Genomic DNA, 26392 nt, shown 5'->3' with positions numbered 1-26392 from the left:
ATATAATACCTTTGTGTATGGATGATTCAATACAGTAAAAATGTCAGTTCTCTAATAAATCTATATTAAATGTAATATCAATAAAAATTCTAAACATTTTCCATCAAAATGGACATAAAAATAAAAAAGTTTTGATAAATTTTATAGGAAGAGATATTTCAAAAGAAAAACAAAGGTATGTTTGATAAAGCAGGACAAAGAAGAGAGATCTACCCTACAGTGATTATATAAATAAAAAAGTATTCTATTTATATAATATATTTTTAAAAAATATATAAATAAAAAATATCAAGAGCCTAGGACACAGACCAATGAGAACTGGGTATATAAAATGTGGAGAACTAGGTATACAAATGGGAAACAGAAGGCTTGTTGGATTTGTTGTATTAGAATAGTTGACTTTATACTTGTAAAATTATATCCCCATCTCATGATGTATTAGAAAACAAATAAGATTTAAATGTAAAACAAAGTGAAATATACAAAACTTGAAATATATGAGGATAGGGAAAAATGTCTTTATAACCTAGTGTAGAAAAAAGTTTTCCTAATCAAGAAATTTTTTCCAGTCATGTTTTCACTCATGGATAAACAACTTATAAGATATAGGAACTATTTTGTAAATCAATATAAGGAGAAAGAGATTTATTCCCTATTTCACTAGTGTTCTCTCTTCATAAAAATAAAAAATATCAAGAGCCTAGGACAAAGTGGTATTCTCAGAAAATTCAAAGACGTCAGGGAAAAATTTAAATTTTTTAAAAAATTAGCTCTTCTTTGACAATAAGTGACATGTTTGTGACATTGTACTGTTATCTGAGTCAATAAATCTTTGATATATTTTCAAAATAAATAAATGTTATTCTACTGATAATTTTCTAGATAGGATGTGAACCTAGAACAAAAAAGTAAAAACTGGTAGGCTACAGCAGAATATTTGTTAAAATAAAGTGCTTTTCCTGTTTTTGTACTATACCCTCTTTCTTCTCTTCTTGGGAATATTATTCTGTAACTAGTGCAAGATGGAAGGAAATAGATTGTGATTTATCATGTTTACTAATACTGCAACTTTGATTTGAAGTTTTTATAGTCTAAATAAGAGTTAGAATTATTACTTGCCAAGTCATTGGCTGAGAAACTATTTCCATGAGAAATCATATCTCATTTGATTAAAATAAAGACAGAAAATTCAACCTCAAGGAAAACTCATTTGTCTTCTAAGAATAGCATTTCAGAGAGTCAGAGAAATTAGAGGTGGAAAAATCAATTAGAGCTAATCTACCAGCTTGTCAGAGAGGATTGCTTTCTACAAAATATATTCTAGTTCTTTGTCCAGGTTAATTTTAAATGTCTCAGGGGAGGGAGCACTGGTTACATCCCTTTGAAGTTTTTTCTTTTATCTAAATGAACTTACCAAGAATCTTTTTTCTAACATCTATCCTTCATGTTAGTATTAATTCTGTACTATTGCTCTTAGTCATACTCCATTTCCAATACTAATGCCTCTTTCTTCCCAAATTCAGTTTCTATTCTCTCAGTTATTTGTGAGAAGTTAGTTTTCATTTAATCTAGTGACAAATTGTTTACTTATTATAAACATTTGATCCCTTAGAACCCCTTGAGATCTGTAGGTCTTTCTCTTCATCTTCTTTTTTTGCAAACTTTGTAATAAGGCACTTTAAAGTAGAAGTTATCTGTTAGGAACAAATAGAGAAAGGAGACTATAAATTCCTATTTGATCAAGGAGACTATCAATTTCTTTTGGCAAATTAACAATATATTTCTTATCTATCTCTGGTATGAGCAAAGCATATTCTCTTGTAAATCATTTCCAGTTCTTTAAAAATGTCTTCTGTCTCTGTGTTTCCCATTTCTTCCTTCTTATATAATTATGTTTGTGTGAATTTAAAACTATTTTCCTAGATCAGATACTGTTATTTATATTGTATCCTTCGAATATGAAGGTGATGGTTTTCCTCCATTCACAAGATTTAAATTCTTGCTCTTATCTGTGCAGAGGATTAATTGTGATACACCATGCATATTGGTACTCTGGACTCAAATTTCTGCTCTCTGATGATAAGCAAAGAGCCAGGGATGGAGATTGCCTGGAGCATAACAACATAAAATTCTTTGTAGCTAAAGTCAATTCAATAAAATACCAGTGTCTATAGTAACCTCTCCTGGTAGCGTAGGGGAAAGGCCAAGAGTAAGATGAATTTCATTGTGTGCTTCTGTGCTCATTTAATTGAGGTTCTATGAATTCTTATATTGAGCCATTCATTATCATTGTTCAGGAACCACAGCATTAGTGTTTATGGAATTTACTGAATACACACACACACACTCAGACACACACAGAGAAGGGATTATACTCATAGGTGCTTTACCACTGAATTATATCCCCAGCTCTTTTTTTCTTTTTTAGTACCAGGGATTGAACATAGGGGCACTCAACCAGTGAGCCACATCCTTAGCCCTATTTTGTATTTTATTTAGAGAAAGGGTCTCACCAAGATGCTTAGTGCCTCACTTTTGCTGAGGCTGGCTTTGAACTCAAATCTTCCTGCCTCAGCCTCCCGAGCTGCTGGAATTACAGGAATGCATCACTGCGCCTACACCTGGTTTATTTTTCATTTTAAGACGGTGTCTCACTAAGTTGCTTCGGGCCTTGAACTTGCAATCCTCCCGCCTCAGCCTCCCAAGCTGCTAGTATTACAGGAATGCACCACCAAATCTAGCTAAATATATTTTTAATAGTAAAAATTTATAGAAACACTTACTTAGATTCTTCTTAATGCCAAGAGGCTGTCATGGTTTAATCAAAACAAAACATCTCCATGGTGGATGAAAAGGGGCTGTGCAGTATATTTTGGAGACATATGTTTCTTTGAGTAAGAGCTTATACTCTGGAGTAAGAGTGCCTTGTTCAAATTTTCCCTTTGTCCTTTAATAGCTATGTGAACCTTGGAAAATAACTCTTCTGGCCTCAGTTTCTTCTGGAATAAAATGGTGACACACAGCCTTTTTGAGGAAAAATTGTGTTATAAATTGAGACCAAATTGGGTTAGTGTTTGTAAATTACTTAGTATAGACCCTGAAAATCTAATTTTCTTTTTTTCTTTCCATGACTCATTAAACAGATTCTTATTAAGTATCTTCTACATGATGAGACTGGAAATAATTCACAGCATAGCAACAAAGACGGATCCGTCTAATTGGATGTGTGAAGTACTCCAGGAGCACACGATGTGCTCTGGAATTAAGCAGTGAGCGATGAACCAGCATGGCGCATTCAAGGAGGAATCTTGGCCTCTGAAGAAAGACTTTGAAAAGTGATAAGATGAAGGAGGTAGGAATGGGCAATGTGTAGAGCAGGGAACATCTTCCAGGCACAGGGAATACCATCAGCAAAGGCACCAAAGCTTGGAAGTACCTGCTGCTTGCCAGTGAGTGATCATCGTGGGGTGAGTGAGTGGGAGAGGGGAGAAGACCCTCTTCCTTTCTTGGTGAACCTCCCTTTTGTGGTTTGGGAGCTGGAATCTGCAGGGAGGCCAACATTCCTGCTCTGTCTTCTGGCTGCTAGGGCATGGGCACATAACCTTGGCTCAGCCACTCAAGTACTTGTGCCTGTGACCTTGATTAGGGCAGGGATGAGGCTAAGCTGCAGAGGTTCAGTGGCCAAAGAAAGTGGCCAGTGTCGTACCATTGCTGGCATATTGTGCTGGCATGGTCTTTTCTGTGTGATTTGCTGCCAGCCTTCCATGGATCCTGATCCCGTTCCCAACCTGATTCTCCATCTTTGTGTTAATGCAGTGAGCTACCTGACAACCATCCCATATTTTTTATTTTGTTCAGTTTTCTGTTTACCTTAATGAGAGTTCCTTCTGCTTGTAACCAAGAGCTGTCTCAAACAATAGACAATTTAATTGTTTTGGTTCACTATGTGTATTTCCTAAATTTCGTTCCATGAATATGAAGTACTTGTGTGACAAAACACTTTTTATTTAATGTAAAATCAAGTTTAATTGTGAATAGAATTTTTTTTTTTTTTTGAGAGAGAGAGAGAGAGAGAGAGAGAATTTTTTAATATATTTATTTTTTTAAGTTTTCGGTAGACACACCATCTTTATTTTATTTTTATGTGGTGCTGAGGATCGAACCCAGCGCCGCACACATGCCAGGCAAGCGTGCTACTGCTTGAGCTACATCCCCAACCTGAAAATTTTTAAAAATTAAAATTTACCTAAAATGTTAAAAGAGGGTCCATATAGAGCTCTAGTGGTCATCATTTTAAGGTTATACATATTGTGTGCTCATCTATGAGCCAGGCACATTGTTATGTGTAGTATTTCACATACTCTGGCAAAAACATTAACATGTTCATGCTTTGATTGTCATTATTTCAGAGGAGAAAACTGAGGTGGGAGAGGTTAAGTCACTTGCCCAGAACTACCCTCCCAGGTGGAGAGTGGTGCAGCCTGGATTTAAACCTGGATATCCAGAACTCGGCATCCACGTCATCACAGAGGAGCTGGTGACCACCTTTCCCTGAGGAGTTGAAGGAGCTTTTGAGAAAGAGGTAATAGCTGAACTAGACTTTCAAGAGTAAGTCGGATTTCTCCAGATAAAGAAGATGTAATCATGTTAGTTCAGTTGAAGAAGGGTATGTGCGAGGGTAGGGACAGAAAAGGCCATTCTGTGTCCCACATAGGCTCACAGCATGGGCTTCTGGGACATAGGGTGTTGGGGGGCATACCAAGAGGTATGGTTTTGGGAAGGGGTGCCTGAAAGAGGGGTTGGTAGCAACAGTCCAAATGTGGGCTTGAAATGGAGTGATAGTTGGTTGTGTGAGTCCTTAGATTGAACAGTTGAGATTTTGTCTTTAGGCAGCTGGGAGTTGTGGGGCCGGAGCTGAGGGAGGAAAATGATGTCAGGGGCATTTCTTTTATAAGGATCACTGTGGCATCAGTATGGGGGTAGGGCTTGGAGTGGGAGTGATGAGTGTCACCAAGGTCAGTTAGCAGTATCCTGAAATAGTGCATGAAAGCCCACGAGGCCAGTGGAATGGGGACAGAGAGGGGCACCAGATTTGAGAGGCATTGTTGAGGTGGGAGCAAAGTGCTGGATGACTAATCTGAGGCGGGTGGCTGAGGAGGAAGGGAGAATGGAGGATGACTGAGATTTCTAGTTTAGAAACCTGAGTAATTGTTGATGTCATTAACTGAAATAGGAATAGGAGGAAGGAAAGCATCCTACACAGGGCCTGCCAGAAACTTACATATTATTTCATTTAGTCCTAAACAAACCCACAACATAAAGACTCATAACATGCCCATTTTACAGATAAAAAAGGTTCGGTTTCTTGCCCAAGTCTTTCCTACATGGGTTATGTAACTTAATCCTCACAATTACCTTGTGAGGGAGCTACTCTGATATCCTTATTTTGCCTACAGGCAAAGTAAGGCCAGGGGAATGTGAAGTAACTAAAGGAAGATACAGCATATTTGGTGGCATAACTGGGATTTGAACCCAGGCAGTTGGCCTGGAGGCTGTGTTCTTTAACACTCTACACAGAAAAACACAAATGTGGAGACACTGATTATGATTTCTGTCTCATAAGAAAGTGGAGTGTTGTAACTTAAACTAAGGTCTTAACTCCAAAGCTTCTATTCTTTCCATGATAATATTCTATATTCTGATAATAATTTCAACTTAGAAAAATAGGACCAAAGCTCAGGGAGATACAGACCATGGAAAGATGGCATTTTGCATGGGATACTGTAGCATGAGAAGAGGGTAAAACTTTTATAAAGGACCAGAGCGGCATGGTCCAAAACAAGCTTCTGGCATACTGGAAGTGTTTTATATTTGTCCTGTCCAATACAGCAGTCATCAGCCCATGGGCTATTGAGCACTTGAAATGTGACTATTGTGACTGAGGAACTGAAATGTTAATCCTGAGCTATTTTAATGAATTTCAATGTATATATAAGCATGTGTGGCTGGTGACTATCATATCCCACAGTTTGGGACTAGAGAAAACAACCAGGCCCAGAGCAGTCACTGAAGGAGAAACCTGAGGGGTACTCCTGAAAAATCACTAGATATTTGATTGTCTTCTTTATTTGTGTTGGTTAGGCTGGTCCTAAGTTTGGGGATGATGTTATCTTTCTGTCACTGTGACAAAATACCTGAGGTAAACAAGTTAAAAGGAGGAAAAAAATATTTTGGCTCATGGTTTCCAAAGTTTCAGTTTGTCTACTCGGAAGCACAAGGTGGAGGAAAGCTGCTCACTTTATAATACCAGGAAGCAAAGAGAAGAGAGGTCTGAGGTCACAATACTTTCTTCAAGGACACGCCCCTAATGACCTACTTGCTCCAACTAAGTCCCATCTCCTGAAGTTTCTTCCGCCTCCCATAGTACCACCAGTCAGGGACTTTGAACACGTGAGCTTTTGGGGGACACTTAAGATCCAAACCATAACAGGGGTCTTAACTCATTAGTTAGCAGGGCTTCTTTCCTAATGTAGACCACAAACATTTTTATCAAATTTTTTGGTTTAGAAAAAGGGGAAGGAAGTTACAACACTCCACTTTCTTATATGAGACAGAAATCATAATCAGTCTCTCCACATTTGTGTTTTTCTGTGTAGTGTTAAAGAACACAGCCTCCAGGCCAACTGCCTGGGTTCAAATCCCAGTTATGCCACCAAATATGTTGTACCTTCCTTTAGTTACTTCACATTCCCCTGGCCTTACTTTGCCTGTGGGCAAAATAAGGATAACAGAGTACCTCCCTCACAAGGTAATTGTGAGGATTAAGTTACATAACCCATATAAAACGCTTAGCCAGTCTCTGGCACATGCTAAACACTTAGGAAAAGTTAGGTATTCTATAATCAGTACCTTGTGATGAGCTTGTACATCGCACCCTTGTGTTTTGACATTCACTCAACTCTATTTTTGCCATAGCAGGTATTCTCCCAGATCTCTAAATGTCAGAACATTCCAAAAAGAAATACACATTCAAGATAAAAAGGTAGACTTCTGAAGTTACTATTTAGATATTATCTTATTGCAGCTATTGAGTTGTGAAGCTATCTTTGTATTTCCTTTTGATTTCTTTTTTTTAAATTTGCAAGCATTAAATTTTTTTTTAGCTGTTGACAGAACTTTTATTCATTTATTTATATGCGGTGCTGAGACTCGAACCCAGTATCTCATGCATACTAGGCAAGCGCTCTACCACTGAGCTCCAACCGCAGCCCTCCTTTTGATTTCTATATTGTGAAAAGTATTTTAAATTGTAACAAAAGCAAACCATGACCCTAATGTTTTGTTGTGATCATTAAAACTCCCTTGAATTAACTAACTTCAAATAGTTCACATACTCCACAAGCAAATAAAAATACTAGAGGTTCTAAATGTTGGCACAAAAGATTTCTTGATGTCTTATAGTTCACACCACTTTGAGATACTAATTGCCTAGTCTGGCATTATGAGACGTAGTTGGATAGGTTGTTGATCAAGGACTATTTAAAGACTAATGACTTAACAAGGAGGGACAAGTAATAGGATCCCCTTTGTGGCTACCAATTTTGTACTTTTTAACAAAATTAAAAATAGATCGAAAAATAGCATTATAACATATACTCTTGAATATATGTTATATATTGGGGCAGAGTCCCTGCACCCCAGAATGGGCCTAACTAGTTTGTGATCCATGGACCATTCGAATTTTGAGAAATCTGGGTTCAAGTGCCATTTCTGACTCTGACTTAAGTGAGGGAAAAGGCATTCATATCACTGGGCAACAGAGAGGCAAACATCGCCTGTAAAATCTCTGAGATGATCTGGACTTGATTCTAAGAAGAGTCACTTAAGTCTCCTTCCCAGTAAAATTCCTTGCCTGTCTCCCCACCCCCTACCCCAGGAGGTTGAGGAGGACCTTTGGCCTTCAGGGACTTCAGACATGATTTTTGTGTGCTATTCGCAGCGTTTGCTTTCATACCTTATAAAACATGCTCTTAGCATATTCTTGGAATATTTCATTTCCTTAGAAAACAATTCATGGGGTGAGTCAGCACTCAGGGAAAAACCCACTCACAATAGCGATCCAAATTGCAAGAGATGGAGAAACGGGAAATGATTTTCTTTGTGGAGTTAAAGGACGAGGTAGAGAGACACCGATTACTTATTTATACAATGGAGCCAGGCAGGTTAAGGGACTGTTGCATATTTAGCAGGGCAGAGAGGTACATCAGGGCGTCCTTCCCATCCTGCCTTCGGACAGCTGTTACCATAAACTCTCCTTCCAGGGAGAAAGAAAATAGGTGTGGGAAGCGGACGAAGGAAGGAAGCAAAGGAAGGTTAAGAGTCGGCCCTGCAGCCCCCGCACGTCCTTTCTGGAAATCATTAAGGGAATTTCCTTCTGCAGCCGCAGAACCCTCGGTGGCCGTCTCGACGTCACTCTCCAGGGCATCTAGGCATTTTGCTGGTCCAGGAGGCGACTTCCCGACCTCGCCGGCAGATCCCCTGGGGTATGCAGAACGTCGCCCTCTGCCCGGGACCAAGCCGGGCGTGGAGCGTAGCGGCGGGAGCAGGGCGCGGAAGCGTTTCCTGCAGGAGCGCGGCGGCAGTGCCCGTTTCCGGAAGGCTGATTGCATCAGGTGTGGAGCAGGGCGCCTCCTCGGCCCAACCTGGCGGCCATTGCGCCTGCGCGCGTGGCCCCGCCCCATGCCGAGGACTCCACCGCGGGTTTTCCTCTGGGTCCAGAGGAGACCGATCCTAGAGGGGCGGTCGATGTTCCGTGCCCCGGGACCCCTGAGAGAAGCGGGTGGCAGGGCGGGGCTGCGGGAATCTGTGGTGTCTGGGGGAATAAGTGCGGGTAGAAGGGGGCTCGCCTGGAAGCCCGCCGATCTCTGCTACTGACCCTTGGCGAGGTCGGGCTAATTTCCTCTCTGGGCCTGAAGAACGCAGACTAGAACCACGAGGCTTTCCGAGTAGTCACTTTTTCCCAAGTGGCTAAGTGAACTATGGCTCTCGATGGTCCATGGATCACAGACTCGTTAGACCCATTCTGCGATGCAGGGACTCTGCCCCAAGAATGAGCACTTTCACGGATTTTTGGGGCTTTTTCTGTGCCTATACTATTTTGTTGTTGTTGTAGAAGGAGCAACATGATTGTTGGCTTCCAGCTGCTTCTGAGGGAAGTAATTGTTCATAGAAGTTCAGGATGCAAAACCCCCCTCTTTCACAAGGCAGCCCCTTCATTCCAAACAACCCCGCTGGAGACTGCATCAGGGCCCCATTTTACACTGTTAGCATCGTGTGCATTTCCCTTTTAGTAAGCTCCTTGTTTGAGGGGACATTTTACAGTGACGATTTGATGGGTGTGGATCACCCTGCTGGACTGTAAACACCATGAAAACAGGGGTTCTGGCTTTTTAATTCACTTTTATCCCTAGACCTAATAGAAGTCCCTGTGGCCCCTCAATAAATTTATGATGGACTGAAATAATGCCCCTCTTCATTGTATAGTGCCTGCATATGAATAAGGAAGAATGGGGTATGAGTTTGTTACTCCAGGAAAACTGCATTATGTAGGTTTGGGGAAGAGGATGGGAAGGAGCCTGTACTTTATAGTTACAATTAGTTTACTTTTTTGGGGGGAGGGGGGATGGGAGGTGCCAGGGATTGAACTCAGGGGCACTAGACCACTGAGCCACATCTACAGTCCTATTTTATATTTTATTTAGAGACACAGTCTCACTGCGTTGCTTAGCGCCTCTCGGTTGCTGAGGCTGGCTTTGGACTCTGGATCCTACTGCTGGGATTACAGGTGTGCGCCCATGCGCCGGGTTTACAATTAATTTACCTTTAGGATTTTTCTTTTTAAGGAAATGGTAGGTTGAGTTCTCTGTGTATATATAGAGTTCTCAAGGTGTAGCCTCAGACTAGCAGCACCTGCATCACCTGGGAACTTGTTAGATGCACAGATGCTTGCTATCAACCGCAGACGGATCCAGCAATCTATTTCAGAAGCCTTCCTGGGACAGAGCACAGTTTCCCACTTAACTGGGTATCTACCTTATCAGGGCCTTGCCTCCTGACTTCCACAGCAGTTGTAGTTAATTCACTGAGAGTGTAAGTAAAATTATGCCTTTCCTTCCTGCAGGTGTTTCTCTCCCCTGGCCCATCTTGCTGTGATTTTTGATTTTCGGATGGAGGAATGATATGTGTGTCTGTGTGTGTAAGTCTCTATGTGTGTGAGTGTGTGTGTGTGTGTGTGTGTGAGAGAGAGAGAGAGGAGTGTGTGTGTGTGTGTGTGTGTGTGAGAGAGAGAGAGAGGAGTGTGTGTGTGTGTGTGTGAGAGAGAGAGAGAGAGAGAGAGAGAAGGGGGGGAAGGATATGCCTGGAGGTAGAGATGAGGAGCAGAAGGAAGGAGAAGGTCTCGCCTACTAACTTTTGGCTAGCCTGGGTGGGTGTGAGCTGCTCTCATCTGGGGACATTTTCCCATTGTAAGGCGATGCAGACATGTGGGAGAAAAGCCAGGGATAAGGTTACCCAACTGCCTTTTGGTGCAGACAGACGCCAGGCCACAGGGAGAGGATACCCGGGCTGCACGGCGACCCCAGCCTTACCCTGGCACCCACTGCCTCCCTGCGGTCTTCTTGGCGATTGGGGGAGCTTGCGAGCAGGAGGCCCCGCAGCCTCCACCTGCAGGGGTCGCCCTGGGAGCGCCACCCGCCCACTACCGTCACCGCCCCCAGCCCCGCCTTTCTCGGTTCGGGCCCCAGCTCCGCCAGGCCCCTCCAAGCCTCTCCTCGCGCAGCCGCCTCCAAAGCCTGGAGAAGTGGAATCTCGCCGGCGCCGCTCCCTGCGCGGGACTCGCGGAGCGGCACTGGGCATGCTCAGTCGCCCGAGTCTGTGCTGGTCTCAAGTAGGAAGCTCGTGCGCTGCGCCCGCAGCTGATCCCGGCGCTCCGGGGAGGGCGAGACTGAAGCAGAGCCGCCGGGCGCCCCAGCCGAGCGCCGCGCGCACAGCTGGTGAGCCCGCTTTCCTCTTTGCCTTTGCTCCGGACTTGGGGGCAGGGTGGGGGGTGGCGGGAGTGCTGGGGAGAGACCCGGGCAGCGGCGGGCGTCTAGTGGCTGCACGTACCCCCTGCGGCTGCTCCTCTCCTCCTGGCCCCTGGGCTACGCGGTCACTGCCACCCGCCCAGCCGCAGCCACAGCTGCAGCAGCTGCCGCCGCATCTGCAGCGGACACCCGCTGCGGAGTCCTGTGCGCCCTGCGCCCGCGCTGCAGGGCGGGTGGCAGGGCGACTGCGGGCTCACTCCTTGACTTCCATCCCTCCTGCCACCGGCGCCCTCTTTCCCTCATCAGCTTAGGCTTGGCAGGGCCTGGGGCAGGGGAGGTGGGGTTCGATCGGGTTCGCCCGGGTGGGGACTGCGGAGGGGAAAAGTGAGGGTGGGCGCGGGCGGCGAAGAGCGCACACCCCCTTGCCCTAGCACCCGCCTCCGCTGTGCGGCTGGGCTCTTCGCCCTGGCGCCAGCGCGCTCCTGCCGGGAGTTGGAGACAGGGCTGGCTTCTCTGGGGTTCAGAGACCAGACGCGGAGAGAGGAAAAGGGGGAAAAGTTCATTTCCCCCCTCGAAGGCGGAGAGAGCCTATTAACTAGAAAATGGCTGTGCGAAGGGGGCCGAATCAGGGAAGCTGGCCACAAGGGTCCTGAGAAAGCCCCTGCTGCCCGCCTGGCGGAATGGAGGGTTGAAAGCCAGAAATGACATCTATGCTACGAAAATCTTCGAGCTGGAAGGAGGGAGGGATGCGGGGTCCGGTAGAAACAATAAGAAGTGGTTTCACCTGGGTAAAGAGGTCTAGAACCCAGGGGTCCGAGGGAGCGTGGGAGTTGAATTTTAAAAGAGAAATTGTCTGGACATATCAGACTGAGAATTGAGACCGTTTTGTAGTCAAGTTCTGCGCAGTTTTTGAGCCACGAACTGTCAGAGATGTTTTTGGATGGATTGAGTAGTTGGAGAGGGCCGAAATTGAGAGAATTAGGTCAGTGTCAGAAGCTAGGATGGGACTGGGCTCTTCTAAGGGATAGTTTTAAGAAGTCCTTCAGTCATTGGCTTCACATTGTGCCTGATGATTTAAGTGAAATAACTAAAGGATCATCATAAATTGATATCAGCAGTGTGCGTGAATTCCAAGAAATGAGGAAACTCTGTGAGACCAGCATTGTTTTGTCATTTGCTTTCTTTTCTCACTGATTTAAGAACAAACAGCAGCATCTGATGTGTTTCTGGGTTTTACTCTCTTCAGTCTTTGCTTTTTAAAAAAATTCCTTGTCATGGATTTATATTTCAGATCTTGTCCTTATCATGGATTTATATTTCAAATTTTATCCTTAGTTGGCCATATTAATTAGAGCATCTGAATTTGTGTGGCCGGCCTTTCAGGAGCAGACAGAACCCTGGAAGGGGGCTTTCTTTATGAACTTAGGTAGCAGGCTTTGCCCTTTTCAATTTGTAACTTGAAAGCAGTATTTGTTCAACAGTTGTTTTCAGAACTTGCAGAATCCTAGAAATGGCATCATCTTGAAAGGATGGTGCTTGTCATGAGGGACTCTCCAGGCTGGGGGCAATGCTGAGAGAACAGAGGCAGTCCTGCTCAGTGGGCGCATTCCAGGAGGTGAGAGGGACACACCACAGGTGCAAGATTTCTGTCAAGATCCTTTCCTTTTGTTATTGATGTGCCAGGTGACTCTTCATAAACTGAGAATGCAATTATGGCTCAAGATATTTGTATAGAGCCTTCGAGAAGGGATCTTTAGGTTGAGACCTTTTTCCAGGGAAGGTGCTTATGTGTTATACTTTTACTCCGTTTTCAGATGGATCCCTTTAACTAAATAATTCACCTCTAAGGAGCCAGCAGGATTCCGCTTTCTGAAACTTTAATGAAGTGGTAGTTGAAAAGCTTGATGAGCTAAAATGTAACAGTAGCATTTTACACTTGCTGGAGTAATGTGAATGTTGACTGCAACATTATTTGAGAAAAGACTATTAAATATTACCAAAATCTACATATGCGAGCATGCAGTATTTAAAAACTGTTACTTTTTATGTCGTGTTTCAACTTTTTTTTATGACTCTTCTTTTCCTGCCAACAGAGAAACAAGGGGAAACAAACATTGAACTCTTTTTCTGTTACAGCAGGAATTAATACTTGAAAGCCTTGCAGTGCTATCAATGTTATGTTGATTATCCTGGTTACTGGATAATCTAAATTTACCTTTTAAGAAAAATGGAAGATTATGTCTCTCTACTTTTTTCAGTTACACTTTTAAAATAGTACCCTTATAATATAACACCTTAAGTTTTTTAGAGGTGTAGGACAAACTTTTAGGAAAATATTGTAATAAGTTATTACTAATTATGTGGATAATGCTTATTTTCCTACGCTGGGGGAAAGTAATTTGTTCTCTGCTATTATGTATCAAGACTGATATTAAGCTTTTGACATATACTGTCGTCTTTTATAAGCATCTTTGCATAATAGTCAGCTGCCCAAGCGAATCCCTTCTAAGGGTGGATACTCTTGATACCACAGCAATCTAACTTTCATATTTTATCTCATACAGTATTTTCAATGGATTCCATTATTATTCGCTAAGCATTCTCTGCAAAACATCTTTGATTTGTTTTTTAGGATGAGATTTGATTAGAACAGCATGTCTTCAGAACGATTAGAATGTTTTCAGATGCCTCCATCCATATATTAAAACTGTTTTGTGTTCATTTACTTTCAGCAGTGTTGTACTACTAACAAATGAAATTAAATGTAGGGAAGATAAACCCAAATGCCCCATTTTAATTTTAATGTGTTATTAGTGCATATTCTGCATATTGATACATGTCGAGGACATGTCTTTCAGCTGAAGTGGCTTGTCAGAGAGGCAGAGCGATGGACTCTATATTTAAGGGTCTAGGGGGATTTGATAGAAAGACCACCAACCAGGGACTCTAAAGACTTATCTCCTGGGTTCTGCTCCTCGGTTACTTTAATTCACTGTGTGACCTTGGAAAAATCAGTTTACTTCTCTGGGTCTCACTTTTCCCATCTGTTGAATGAGAGCGTGTAGTAGGTCAGTGCAGAGGTTTGTGGTGCAGACCTTTGGTGATGGAGGATTTAATTTAGTGCCTTAGGTGAAGCTCATTTTGTGTTTCCATGAGCCTGGCCTGTTGCTCCTTTGTCCATTACCCTTCCTTTTTGGGCCAATTCCTATCTCCCTTTTACTTTTCATTTAGTATGTACAATGGTTGTCATAAAATTAAGTGTGTGGCCCTGCCATTCTAGATAGGAGATAAGGTAATGATTAGATTTGGGTAAAGTGCATTTAGACATTGGAGACTTTTATTGCACTTTCTGAGGGAGACTTCCGGCTTTAGGGCTTCTAGATACTGAGAAGGGAGCTGCTTGGGCTACAGAGCAGGGCATACTGTACCTTGGTTGCTGGGCCCACCTGAGTCCATTTTTAGTAATCCTTTCCCATGTCCCTTTGTCTTCTACCCTTGATTAGCAGTGCAGTCCTTGGTCTCTGGAATAAGTTCTCATTGTCATTTAATGTTAGCACAGTGGCTGAAGTGGACAGATACCTGTACTTGGCTACAGTAGCAGGAGTGATGGTTGGTGGATTATGTCTGCCTAGTGTCATTAGCTGGATCATGAGCTTTCCCCCTCCTTCTCTGGCTAGCTCTGATGATGGGGTAGAGAGCAAAGGAAACTAATCCCATTTGGTGTTTTTAGTGCACTTTGCTTTTTGGGTGCTCACAAAAGCTCAGCCTCATTAACATTTAAGCGAGGCAGGTAAGGAGTTAGCCATTTAAATAATCAACAGTGGATAGACAGTGACTCAAGTATCTCTGATCATAACCAGACGCCAGGGTTCCTGGACCCCTGTTAGTAGCTCCAAACACTAGTGGGAGCTATACGAGAGGAAGGTAGGGATAGACAAGTCATCACCGGTTGGTGTGAACCATGAAGCCTGGATCAATTGAAAGGCTTTGGACATCTTTGGATGTAGAGTTAAGGGAGACGCCTCCATTCTATGTTAACTGTTTCCATAATGTTTGAACCTTACCTAGATTTCTCTAATGGACATGCATTACTTTTATAGTCAGGAAAAAAAATCTCACTATATGATTTATTGGTGTATAAAATGTACAGATTCATAGGAATACAGATGGGAAGAGGACTTGGGAAAATACGAATGGTATGGAAATATGGATTACAATTTTTTATTGTTTGTTTTTTATTGACTTGACAGTTGTTGTAAATCAGGTTAACCATTCTGTCCTTTTCCTCTTATGGAAATGTTGCAAAATTGTTTCTGCTAGACAATACCTAAGTATAGCTCTTTTTGAAGAGTAGCTTGACTGGCAGCTATGCTTCAGGAGTGCTTGGGGTGGGAGAAAGGATGGTTTTATTTAGTTATTTTTTTTTTTTAAGTTAACTAAAAAAAAAAGAAAAAAAATCATAGTTTTGGAACCGAGCTGTGAAGAGAAATGTGCACTCCAGAGGATGAGATTGGAGGGAATTTACAGAGATCCGGAGCATAAAAGGAAATTCTGTTGTAGAAGAAAGCTTGGTGTTGTCTGTGGTATTGAATGTGGCATTTCCAGAATCATGGTCCTACACACCAGATCTTAATTTCCACACAATGTTAAAGTAACTGTGTGTCTAGTGTATGCAAAGCAGAGTGCTAAGCCTGAGGGCCATTGTCTGTTGGTGAAGGTTTCAATTGTCCTTGTCATATGATAATGATAATGATTGCAGTGAATATTTTATTAGAGTTGAAATGAGAAGATGTGTCCTTTTCTCTGAGATTATACTCTTCCGGTTTTGGGGTAAGATTCTTTTATGAAGCGATGGGAATATTTTCATTTGGCAGCTTAATGGTCCATGAAATTGGTAAGTCTGGGAATCTGGCTTGAGATGCAGAGAGGCTGCCCTCAGGACTGAGTTGAGTAGTGGAGGCCAGGCCAAAGTGTGGAGCTTGTGGGTGGGCCGCCGGGGCCCCTGGGCCTTCCAGGAATGTAGAGTCCCAGAGTTGCAAAGGAGCCAATTTCAAAAGTGCCCTGGGAACCAGTGAGTATTTTTGAATTATAGCCCAAGAATGACAAGGAAAGTGCCAAGATGAAAGATGAGGGTCTGAGAGAGCAGAAAGGGCACATGGTTGAATTGTGAATTTCGGCAGGCAGGCCTGGAGATGTGTCTTGGCATTTGTTTCTTTGCATGCAAGCCTCTTTCTGCCAAAGCAACTTAGCAATTCAGAGTTGGTGATTCTAGGAAATTCTGTAGGAGTCAAGGCTGTAGAATCGAGGATTATGTAATAACCTGCTTGGTCTGGGCCTCTCCAATATCATGACCTCCAGGGTGAGTTTGAGTGGCCAGAGGAAGCTTAAGAATAGTTTGCCCATGAGATGGTTATTTTTCACCTTTAGTTACTGTTGGATGGCAAAGAAAGAGAGGAAACAAAGCAAAATGCATTATTTCTGAGTTTCAAATGGTAGCTTATTAGTAAATAAGACTTGAAGAATCTGTGTGTAGTCATTATCACATCTCATTGATCATAATAATATAAATATGATTGTAGAGCTTTTACTTTGGCTAAGAGCTTTATAGCTATTTTTCTCTTAATGCTACAAAACACTGGGGTCTCTTCGTATTTTAGAGAGAAGACGACTGAGGTCCTTTTTACTAAAAGACTGCATAGTGAACAACAGTGTTTGCCCTGGAACTATAATTAATACAGAAGAGTCCACGGGTTGCCAAGGAGTGGAGGCCAGGCCCAATTGTGGAGCTTGTGGTTGCACTGCTGGGGCCCCTGGGTCTTCCAGGAATAGAGTCCCAGGAGCCGCAACGGAGCTAATTTTGAAAGTGCCCTGGGATGAAGAGCTAACATTTAATAAGGGCCAACTGAACAGGAAACATTTCTCTCTTATTTCCTTACCTCTTTCTTGACTCCTGTTTTACAGGTGAGGAAAACATGCTGTAGCTCAGAAAAGGACCTGGGGGACTTGTCCTGGCCCTAAACGCAGCCTGTGCTCTTGTTCTTTTCTCCCCACCATGAATCTTCCTAAATTCAGCATTGGGCGTACAGAAAGGACATTGAACTTGAATCTGTCCATTCAGTGGTAGAGCCGTTTCCTCTGTGTTGTGGCCCTGGTATGTGTTTTTCATCTGAATACAAAACAAGGAATAGGATCCAAATATAATTCCCAAATCTGCCTAAAACCAAGGGTTTTGCTGTTGATCTCTGGGCAGACTCCAGTCTAGAATATTTCTGCAATAACATGGATGAATATGGTTATCATCTACCAATCATGAGGCAGTGTTAGGAGACAGAGGTTTCTGATGAGGATTTCGGGGGCCTCCCCAGCAACCCTGTGACTGACTACCTTGAGACTTCGGGCTGCTGAAGTGTTGGTCTGGAGAGAGGACCCCACATGCACGAGGAGGGTGCCTCTCCCTGGGAGCATCCTGCTTGCTCTTGGATGCTGGCTTTATTCTTGTCCTCATTTGATTTCTTTTTTTGCAGTGCTTGGGATTGAACCCAGGGTCTTGTGCATGTGAGGCAGCAAGCACTCTACCACCAGAGCTATATCCCCAGCCCCCTCATTCGATTTCTTAAGGAGACTTGGGTCCTGGGCAAGAGTAAGTTGACCTATGACATTGAGTATCCCGATTTGTTGGGCAGTACTGTTTGTGGGTAGAAGTGAGTTAGGTGTCTTGAGTGGATTCATGCCTGGGTGCACTAAACCAGTTAAATTATGGACATAGCTGTGGTGTGATCAGAACTCTCAGGGGACTTGGGGACCCATAGGCACCATCGGAAGTACCATTTCAGCCTCAGATTCTTCAGTTTATCTGAGCAGAACCTTTTACTCTCTCCAAGAACCAAGTTTTATTTGTGCCTCTTCTCGTGAAGAGACCGTTGATCTGGTAACACCCAGAAACCTCAGTGTGTTTCTTCATTCCTTTGTGCAGAATGTTTATTGAGCACCTAGTTTGTGCCAGGCCCTGTGCCGAGTTCAGGAGGGTAGAGAGGAGTGTGCCAGAGCATTGATGATAAGGAATGGCAAACCTAGCACAGGAGAGAGGCAGGAAGCTGGCCTCGCTTTGCAAGAGTGGGAAGACCTCAGGGAACAAGAGCTGTGGCAGGTGACTCCTAATGTATAATCTCCATGTACAGAAACCCTTCAGCCATCTCCTTTCCTATCCTTCCTTGACTCAGTGGAACTCTTGGAACCTGTTTCTTCAACCCAGCACCTAGGATTTGCCATTCCCCTAAGAGACGCAGGAATTCAGCCTTTCAGATCTCCATTGCTTGAGTTCTCAGAGAGCTCAATGTTGCCTTTCAGGGCATGTTTGGTGCTGTCTGGAGACATCCTGTCACGCCAGGAACTACTGGTACCTGCAGGTAGAGGCCGAGGATGCTGCTGAACATCCTCTAGTGCACGTTCGGGATAGCCCTACAGGTAGGGAGGTGTAGGGTTTGTTGGTGATTAAGAGCCAGACATTTAATAGCCCCACCACCATGGACTACAGAATTTGCTTGGGCAGCAGAATTACGGGGTGTCTCAGTTTCCTCATCTGCCGATAGGAATACTAATGGTGTCTGTCTAATACGGTGATTGTGAAGATTTCATGAATTTGTGAACATGGCTTGGCATGAAGGAAGACCTTAACCTTGAGTATTGTTCTTAGTTTTAAAGAACAATATTACCTTTTGGTCTAAAGAGCATGAATTTGGAGGATCCAGGGCAGCAGAGTTGCAGTTCCACCTCCAAGAATGTTCTGGTGTAAGAATTGGCCATTGTTCAATGTGACAAATGTCCTTAAAGATTTACATGCTCAGATAGAAGCCATGTCCTCAGCAACTTTGTCATGGAAACAATATCTTAGCTCCTAGTTCTTGGTACTTCCTGGTGGAAAACATTGTTAGTCTTTGTCTTTGCCATCATACTCATTGGCATATTCCTGTGCTATGGCATTTATTGCTGCATCAATATGGTTCCAGTACTAATGAATTCTTGTTTCTCTCATAGACTATCCATCACTCAAATGGCCCTCCAGCCTATTACTTCTCAATCGGACTTTTATCATGGACCACTCGATAGACCCGATTTTTAAAGGGGGACTCCAAACTGCTTGCCCCACACCATCCCTTTTCAGCCTGAAGAAGCCAGAAAGATCTTCTTCGCCCCCCTTCCTTACAGCAGTAAGGAGTTCCCAAATTAGAGGGGGGAATGAAGCCAGATTTGAAGTTAGGTAGTCAGTGTAGTTAGGTAAATCGGGTCTAATGCCAAGTGAAATCTAAAATGGAGGCCATGCTGAGAATGATTCCAGGAAATGCAGGACAACTCATGGAATGTTAATGAAGTCCTGAAAAGGCCCTAGGCCAAAGTCCACCTCAAAGAAATGTTAATGAACAGCCCCCAGCAAAAAGGTGCTGACTCAGAAGTCCTTCCTGACCAGATTACTTCTTTGGCCCACCTGTGTCCCACCCCTCGGGCCTTCCCACCTACATTCCATCACTGAAAGAACTATAAAAAGGGGAGACAACATCCCTTCCACGGATTCCACCTCTTGGGACCCCTTCTTCCTCCGGGAGAAGTCTTTTCTGCTGTCCTTTAATAAACTTCTAATTTCTACTCTGAAAAAAAAAAAAAAAAAAGAATTGACCATTGTTTTGAGGGTCTTGGTTTCCCTTTGTTCCATGGGTTTTGTTTCCCACTGTTCCCACCTCTTGATTCTGGGGCTTTCAATAGCTTTGCCTTGCATCCTTTTCCCAGGGACCCAGATTTATGCCCTTCCCCTCGAGGGCTGAGAATTATATTTATGATTTTCCTTCGCTCTGTCTATTTTGGGAATGGTGAGAAGACGGGAAGCAGGTCAGAGGAGATGTTCTCTTACTTCCTGGTTGTCACAGCTCCCTCCTCTAGAATCCGGAGGATGGAGAGGCAGGTGGCAGTGGCTGCTGTAACTCTTCCCTCTGCGCCCACCAGCTCCTCCCCCGGGTTAGGTGCCTGCTACTTCCAAAATACCTTGTAATTGGGTCACAACATTATCTGCCTGCCAGGAATCATTTGTAAAAATCAAAGCAAAGATGCAGACTATTTCAGCAGGGTTTGAGATGTCTCTGTTGTATACTTGGAGGCGTCGTAGAGTTATTCCAAAAACAAAAGAGAATAAACTTGGCACCTCAGTTAGGTGGCTGTCTCTCTGTGGCCTAGAACTGTGTCTTATTTCACTGTGAAAGTGCTCAAATCGTGGTCCTTTCTGGACTTTCCACGGGGAGATGGGCTTTCATGGATTCCATTCAACTGATCAAACTCACTCTTGAATTTTCACAATATAATTGACTTGGAAAGAGTTTTATTCCGTGTTTTGAATGGTTTCAAGAGGCTAGAGGGCAATGAAGATCAGTTGCTTTACTTGTCTAATTCCTTCCCCACGACATGGTCCTCTCTCCCCTGAATTAGAGCAGTGGCCTCCCAGTGGCCTCTCGGCCTTTCCAGCTCCATTCATGCAGTTTGGCTTCCCAGTAGTGGCTGGGCGCCGTTCCAAATGCTGCACATGGAAACTGACCAGGATGACCACTGTCTCGCTTGCTCAGAGCCCTGGTCTGTAGAGAAGCTGACGGCTAAAGGGCAGATTACTGTACAGCACAGCTGGTGTTGCCAGCAGAAGTACTGAGTGCTTCCCAGACCGGCACCTCCCCCGGTTGGGTGTGGGTGGGTCCTGCAAGGCTTGGTGGCTGGGAGGATGCTCGTCTATCCCCCAGGACACCAGGCAGCTGCATCTCTGCAGTTACTTAAGGCACCAGGACTCTCTGGCTCCTGCGTGGGGCCCTGCCATTTCCAGCAGCCTCCACTTCCCTCCCCACCGCTGTTGACTCACAACTCCAAGCCGAAGTGCGGTTCTCCACCGCCTCTTGCTGTTTCTTCTCTGCACTACATCCAGGGTGATCCGAAGTCTTCTGCAGGTCTGGGCATGCCCATCCCACCCCTTCGGGGGACCCTGCTGCCCTCAGGATAGGTCTCAGTTTCTTGGTGCTGCACCAGCACCCTTCATGATCTGCCCCGAGCTTGCCCCTCACTGTTCTTACAGCGGGCCGGGTTTCTCTGGCTTTGGGCTTTTATTCTCTGCTCCTCTTGTCTGCATCCAACCTGCTGTCTACTTTGTATCTGACTTTAGTCCTCCTTTATGAAGTCGTGTTATGGTTGTCCACCTCAGTGTGCGTCCTTACTGGCCCCAGCCCCAGAGTGTCTCATTCATGGGTCTGGGGTGTGGCCTCATGAAAATCTGCATTTCTTTCAATTTTGTAGGCATTGCTGATGCTGCTGGTTTGGGGGCCACACTTGGAGAATCTCTGGTGTACAACACCACCCAGGACAGGGCGCCTGGTCCTTCTCCCTGTTCCCGATGTGAATTCCTCCTGCCCCACTTCCAGCACTTTTTGCCTTCTACTGTTTATCGCCCTGCTTTCTCTTCCAGTCTGCTCCCCCTTCAGGGTTGGCCTCGAGCTGCTTCATCTTTGTGTTCCTGCTGTTTGGAAATCTTTGGTGCGCAATATACATTTGTCAAAGAATCAAACATAGGAGCGAAAAAGAATTTCATTGTTGGAGGTTTAATAAATATAACCCAGAACATTTTCAGCATCTATTTTTTTCCCCTCAGACTTTATCCCCAGTTATGGTAGTATAGGCTCACAGATTGATGTTAATGAGGTCAATGTGAATTACATACAAGTCAGTTAACCTTGCGACTTTGGTTCCAAATTCTACAAAGTTCTTTAGGAAAACTCAGTTTATTTATTTATTTGTTTTTGTGGTGTTGGAAATTGAATGCAGGGCCTCACACATGATAGGAAATACCCTACCACTGAGCTATAATCCCAGCCTCAAGAGAACTCACTTTAAACCCGTTATTGTTTATGGACTGACTCAAAAATATGTAGTTTTCTTGTAATGGGTCAGCATCATCAAGGCTGTGTAGGAAGAAACTGTGTCCAAAGGAAGTGCAGATGTCATTTAATTTAGCAGCTGCAACATGAGCATGGTCTCTTTATTGAAAATGACATCACAGTGAACTGAAGTCAAATTAAACTGAGTTTATGTAACAGATGTTTAATCATTTCTCTAGGCTGGGGAGGGAGGGCTACTAGAATCTTTCCTTCACTTATTCATTCTGCAAATATTTATTGAGCACCTATTGTGTTGGCAGTAGGCCCTAAGGATGCGGAAAATACTCTGCTCTCTTGGCAGGAGATATCATGAAACAAAGGGTGATGTGATGTAAAGTGCTGGTGGCACCTTCAGATCAAGTGGTGGGAATGGGTGAGAGCGGGAGACTTTATGTTGTGTCCTGAAGGACAGTTGGTGATGGTCATGTTAAATTCACAAGATGGAGAGGAGCAATTTCAGGCCAAGGGAATGGTTCATAAGGGCCCCTCCCTAGAGCATCTTCAAGGAGCCCCACTGCTCCTAGTCCTGAAGGTGATTGATGCCACCATAAGGCTTGCTGCTGTCTAGGCCTCAGCTCCGAGCTTGCTTCCATAACCTCTGAAACAGCACTTTCCACAGTGTGGTCAGTGGAACCTGGGTTTTGCAGACATCTTAGGATTAAAGAGTTCTGCCTTCAAGTTCAGAAAACTGTAACCTCTGTTGCCATTAAAATATTTAAGAAGTCTGTAGAAAAGAAGCTTGTTTAACTTGCTTCAAGGCAGCCTTTGGCCATGAGTTTGTTTTGCATCGTATCCTTTGAGCTGGTGCTTCCTGATGGACAGCTTGTCTTGGATGGCCAGCTCCAGAGGCTTGGCTTTGTGCACACTTAAGAGAGTGTTTCCCGTGATGCTTATCTCCTCTCTCTACCTCCCATTCACCCATCAGTGGCTTTCCGATGCCTCTCTCGTTGGTTTTCCTCAGGCCTATGCTAGTTGGTCAGTGCCTGTCATTTGAGTCTGAAGATAACAGTGTTCAGAGGTCAAGAACTCTGCTCACATGCTGTGTGCAGGGAGGGCCTGATTCCGATGTCAGGTCGGTCTTACGTTGTTTCTGCACTTGAGACTTAGAATTTAACTTAGTGGTTTTTGGCTTGAATGGTTCAAATTGTAACTTAATTCTGTCTTCTTTTGGGTCTACGGACATGGCTTTGGATGTCAGCTGAACCTAAGTGGGAGTAGGGAGAGAAAAGTGACCTACTTGTTGGAGTCACTAAGGGTGAGCACCAAAAGTGAACTGTGGTTAGGATTGGTTGACACTATGCTGGGGTTTTTGTTGATGTTTTGGAATCTTAATCACCGCTTGAAAATTTTGGCTTTGCTTTTGGTTGAGATGTGTTTCGTTTAGGTCCCTCATGAAGTCACTACAGGTAGACTAGACGAGACCATTTGGCTCAGAGGCTAGGGAAGTGAGGGGCTTGATGATCCTGTGCTGCTGTCTCTTGGGCTTGGGGCTCTACTGAGAAGAGGATGGAGGGATCTGGAGGGAGACAGAACAACCCAAGGAATAGTCCACACAGGTGGGAGCAGGCCTGGAGTGCTGGGAAGAGGCCCAGGACTTTGAATCCTTGGAGGCTCCTCTCATTCTTGTAATGTTGACTTTGAGTATGGAGCTGTCTGGTCTTGCGTCCCCCTATTGAGGTACTCTGTTATCTTGGTGTTCTCCCTAAAGAAACAGGAAATCTAGCATGAACAGTGAACACATGGGATACCATCACTATGGACAGGGTCTCCATGTCCCAAAATTTCTAGGGAAAAACCTCCTGTCTTCAAATTCAGGATATTTCAGTCATTTGAGCAAAAAATATATGAGCAGCGGCACAACAGAATTAACACCCACAGCTCATATCTCTGCAACTTAGCGATTGGGTCAGTGTCATTTTCTAAAAATGTCTTTTTTTTTTTCCAGGGCTTGAGGTTATTTCAACTAAAATAAATAAAGGAAGTTTTGCATTCCATCGACTTATGTATCATTGTCTCCTGATCAAAGTCATCTCCTGCTGGCTTGAATTTTATTTCAGTTTGAATCATTTTCCTTTACTAGCTCTAGACCCTGCTGTTATTTTATGAGCTGCAAGTAGAAATAAGAAACAAAAATAAAATGTGGAGTTTTATTGAATTTTTCTCCTTTTTCTCCTCTTGGTATTGAGATGTGGATTGCAAGAAAAACCAGTTTTAAAAAAAAGACTAATTAGAATGTTAATTTGTGGCATTATTTTTACTTCAGTAAAGAAAACAGGATTTTCATTAGATGCTAAGCAATAATGTGAGATCCTGTCTCTAAATAAAAGACAAAATAGGACTGGGAATGTGGCTCAGTGGTCCAGTGCCCCTGAGTTCAACCCCTGGTACTCCCTCCCCCCAAAAAGAATGTGATATGATGTTAACAGGTGAATGTTATAATGTTATATATTTGTGAACTGTTTATTTGCATAAAGCCAAAGATTAGGAGAGACTGGATAGATATGAAAATAGCCATGGTTCCTTGGTGGGATTATAGATGATTTTATCGACTTTCTCTTCTTCCTTCCTAAGTTTCCTTTGTGCTTTTATGTCCTTTGAGCAATGAGTAAAAAGGGAAAAAGGTCATTCTGTTCATTCATTTTCATTTCATCTAAAGGATGTACATTTAGGATTGTATTTCTTCAAGGAGGCTAATTGGGAATAAGAGAGAGCTGGCATTATGCTAAATGAAATAAGCCAGTCACAGGGGTACAGATGCAGTATGACTCCCTTACATGGAGTAGCTAAGATTAGAGACCAAGTAGAGTGCAGTTCTTGGGGATGATGGTGAGTGGCAGGTGAATGGGCACAGGTTTTCATTTCATTTGGGGAAGGCAAAACCAGGAGGTAGATGGTTGTGACATTTGTACAGCAGTGTGGATGTACTAAGTACCATTGAATTGTATGCTTACAAATTGGGTAAGACAGTTATACTTCCAAGGAAGACTTAGTATGCCCTGGACAGAGGCCCCTGGAGTATGTTCTAGCTCCAGGGCAATCTGCTGCTGGCCTGTAGCTCCCTTTGGGGAGGACACAGAGCCCAGGAACTGGGGAAGGGATAGGTGCCATTCATGGATGTGACACCAAGTTCCTGTCTCTTCAGAACCTTTCTTTTGCACAAAACTCACATTCATCCAAACTATTTTGGAATTGTGAATTGGGTGTGACCTCTGTTGGGGCATGTTGTGGCTGTGCATGCTGCTCACTTCTACTATGGGGAAGAATTAGTTTGGTGAAAACAAATCTTCATTGGGATGTCCTCAAACACTGTGACACCTTTCCCCTTTATGCTGTGGATTGTATCCTCAAAGCCGAGTGACTTGGTGGCCTAACCCTTTGTCCATGTTGTTTTGAATCTGTTCCTCTGGGACAGGCGAATGTTGGTGACTGTCCCATGGCTTTCTTCCTGAGTCATAGTTTCTCCACCTGTAAAACATCTCTAGGGATCCTAGGATGCCACTGGGAGGGTGCAATGTGGCAGTAGGAAAGTGCTCACCAGAGAGTAGCGATCAAGATGTTTAGTTCCTGTCTTTATTTCCTATTGTGGGAGTGGTCATTCGGCTGAGCAAGCCTTCCCAATTAGTTCATCTGTTATTGTGCTACAGAGAGCGGTCATCCTTTATCAAAAACTTGGATATTATTTAGAATTTAAGTATTTAAAAAGGTAGCCGTTTAAAAAAGGGCTGTTGGAGAGAGAGGTTTGTAATATGCTTTGTATTCAACTGTGTGGTTTTAGTTCTGATTGTTACCCTCTTATTATCTTCAGAGGATGTGGATGACAATTGCTCTGTGTGTTTTGCTACCGCACGTTATAGTTTGATAGGATTTGGTTTGATCCCGAGTCACATTTGATCAGCACAATCCCTAAACAAGTTCTTTTTCTCACCTGTAACAGGATCTGGTAGGAAGCATGAAACTTAATGTTAGCTGAGTACTTACCGTGATAAGCTGTCACTGTGACACATACCCTGCATGGATTGTTCAATTGGCCCAGTCCCACTATGAGGTAGATGCAATCTAATTCTCAAATGCAGATGGAGAAGTAGAGGCTCACCAGGGTTGCCCATGGGCTTGTGTCTGGAGTACATGGTGGTGCTGGGCTGGAGGAAGGTTATGGGGAAGCACTCAGTGTGAGGTGCGCACACACATACATACACACACACACAGAGGATGTTTTCCTAAGACAAAAAAGCTACTAGACTGCAGAATCAGGAATCCCCCATCACGGCAGAGTGTGTGAGGGCCAATCATTGTGAGAAAGATCATGTTGGGAGCGCTAACTGTATTTGGTTGTAATTGTTGCTGCTTTGCATTTTT

The 26392-nt window shown here is 43.7% G+C and overlaps 1 protein-coding gene across 8 annotated transcripts in view; it reads left to right on the top strand.

The window, feature by feature from the left end:
• The first annotated feature begins 8654 nt into the window (after nucleotides 1–8654).
• Nucleotides 8655–26392, top strand: part of Apbb2 (amyloid beta precursor protein binding family B member 2) — a 336129-nt gene continuing 318391 nt past the window's right edge. For 7 of the 8 annotated variants that reach the window (XM_071614246.1, XM_071614250.1, XM_071614249.1 and 4 more), the window contains exon 1: nucleotides 10871–11051. The gene's annotated coding sequence lies outside the window, so the exon portion shown is untranslated. Of the gene's footprint in view, nucleotides 8673–10870; nucleotides 11052–26392 lie in introns of those variants that run through there. The other variant, XM_071614247.1, reaches the window with a different exon arrangement.

The sequence above is a fragment of the Marmota flaviventris genome, chromosome 7 (genome assembly GCF_047511675.1).
Source record: "Marmota flaviventris isolate mMarFla1 chromosome 7, mMarFla1.hap1, whole genome shotgun sequence".
In the NCBI taxonomy this organism is placed as follows: domain Eukaryota; kingdom Metazoa; phylum Chordata; class Mammalia; order Rodentia; family Sciuridae; genus Marmota; species Marmota flaviventris.
This window is presented reverse-complemented; position numbering and strand designations above follow the sequence as displayed.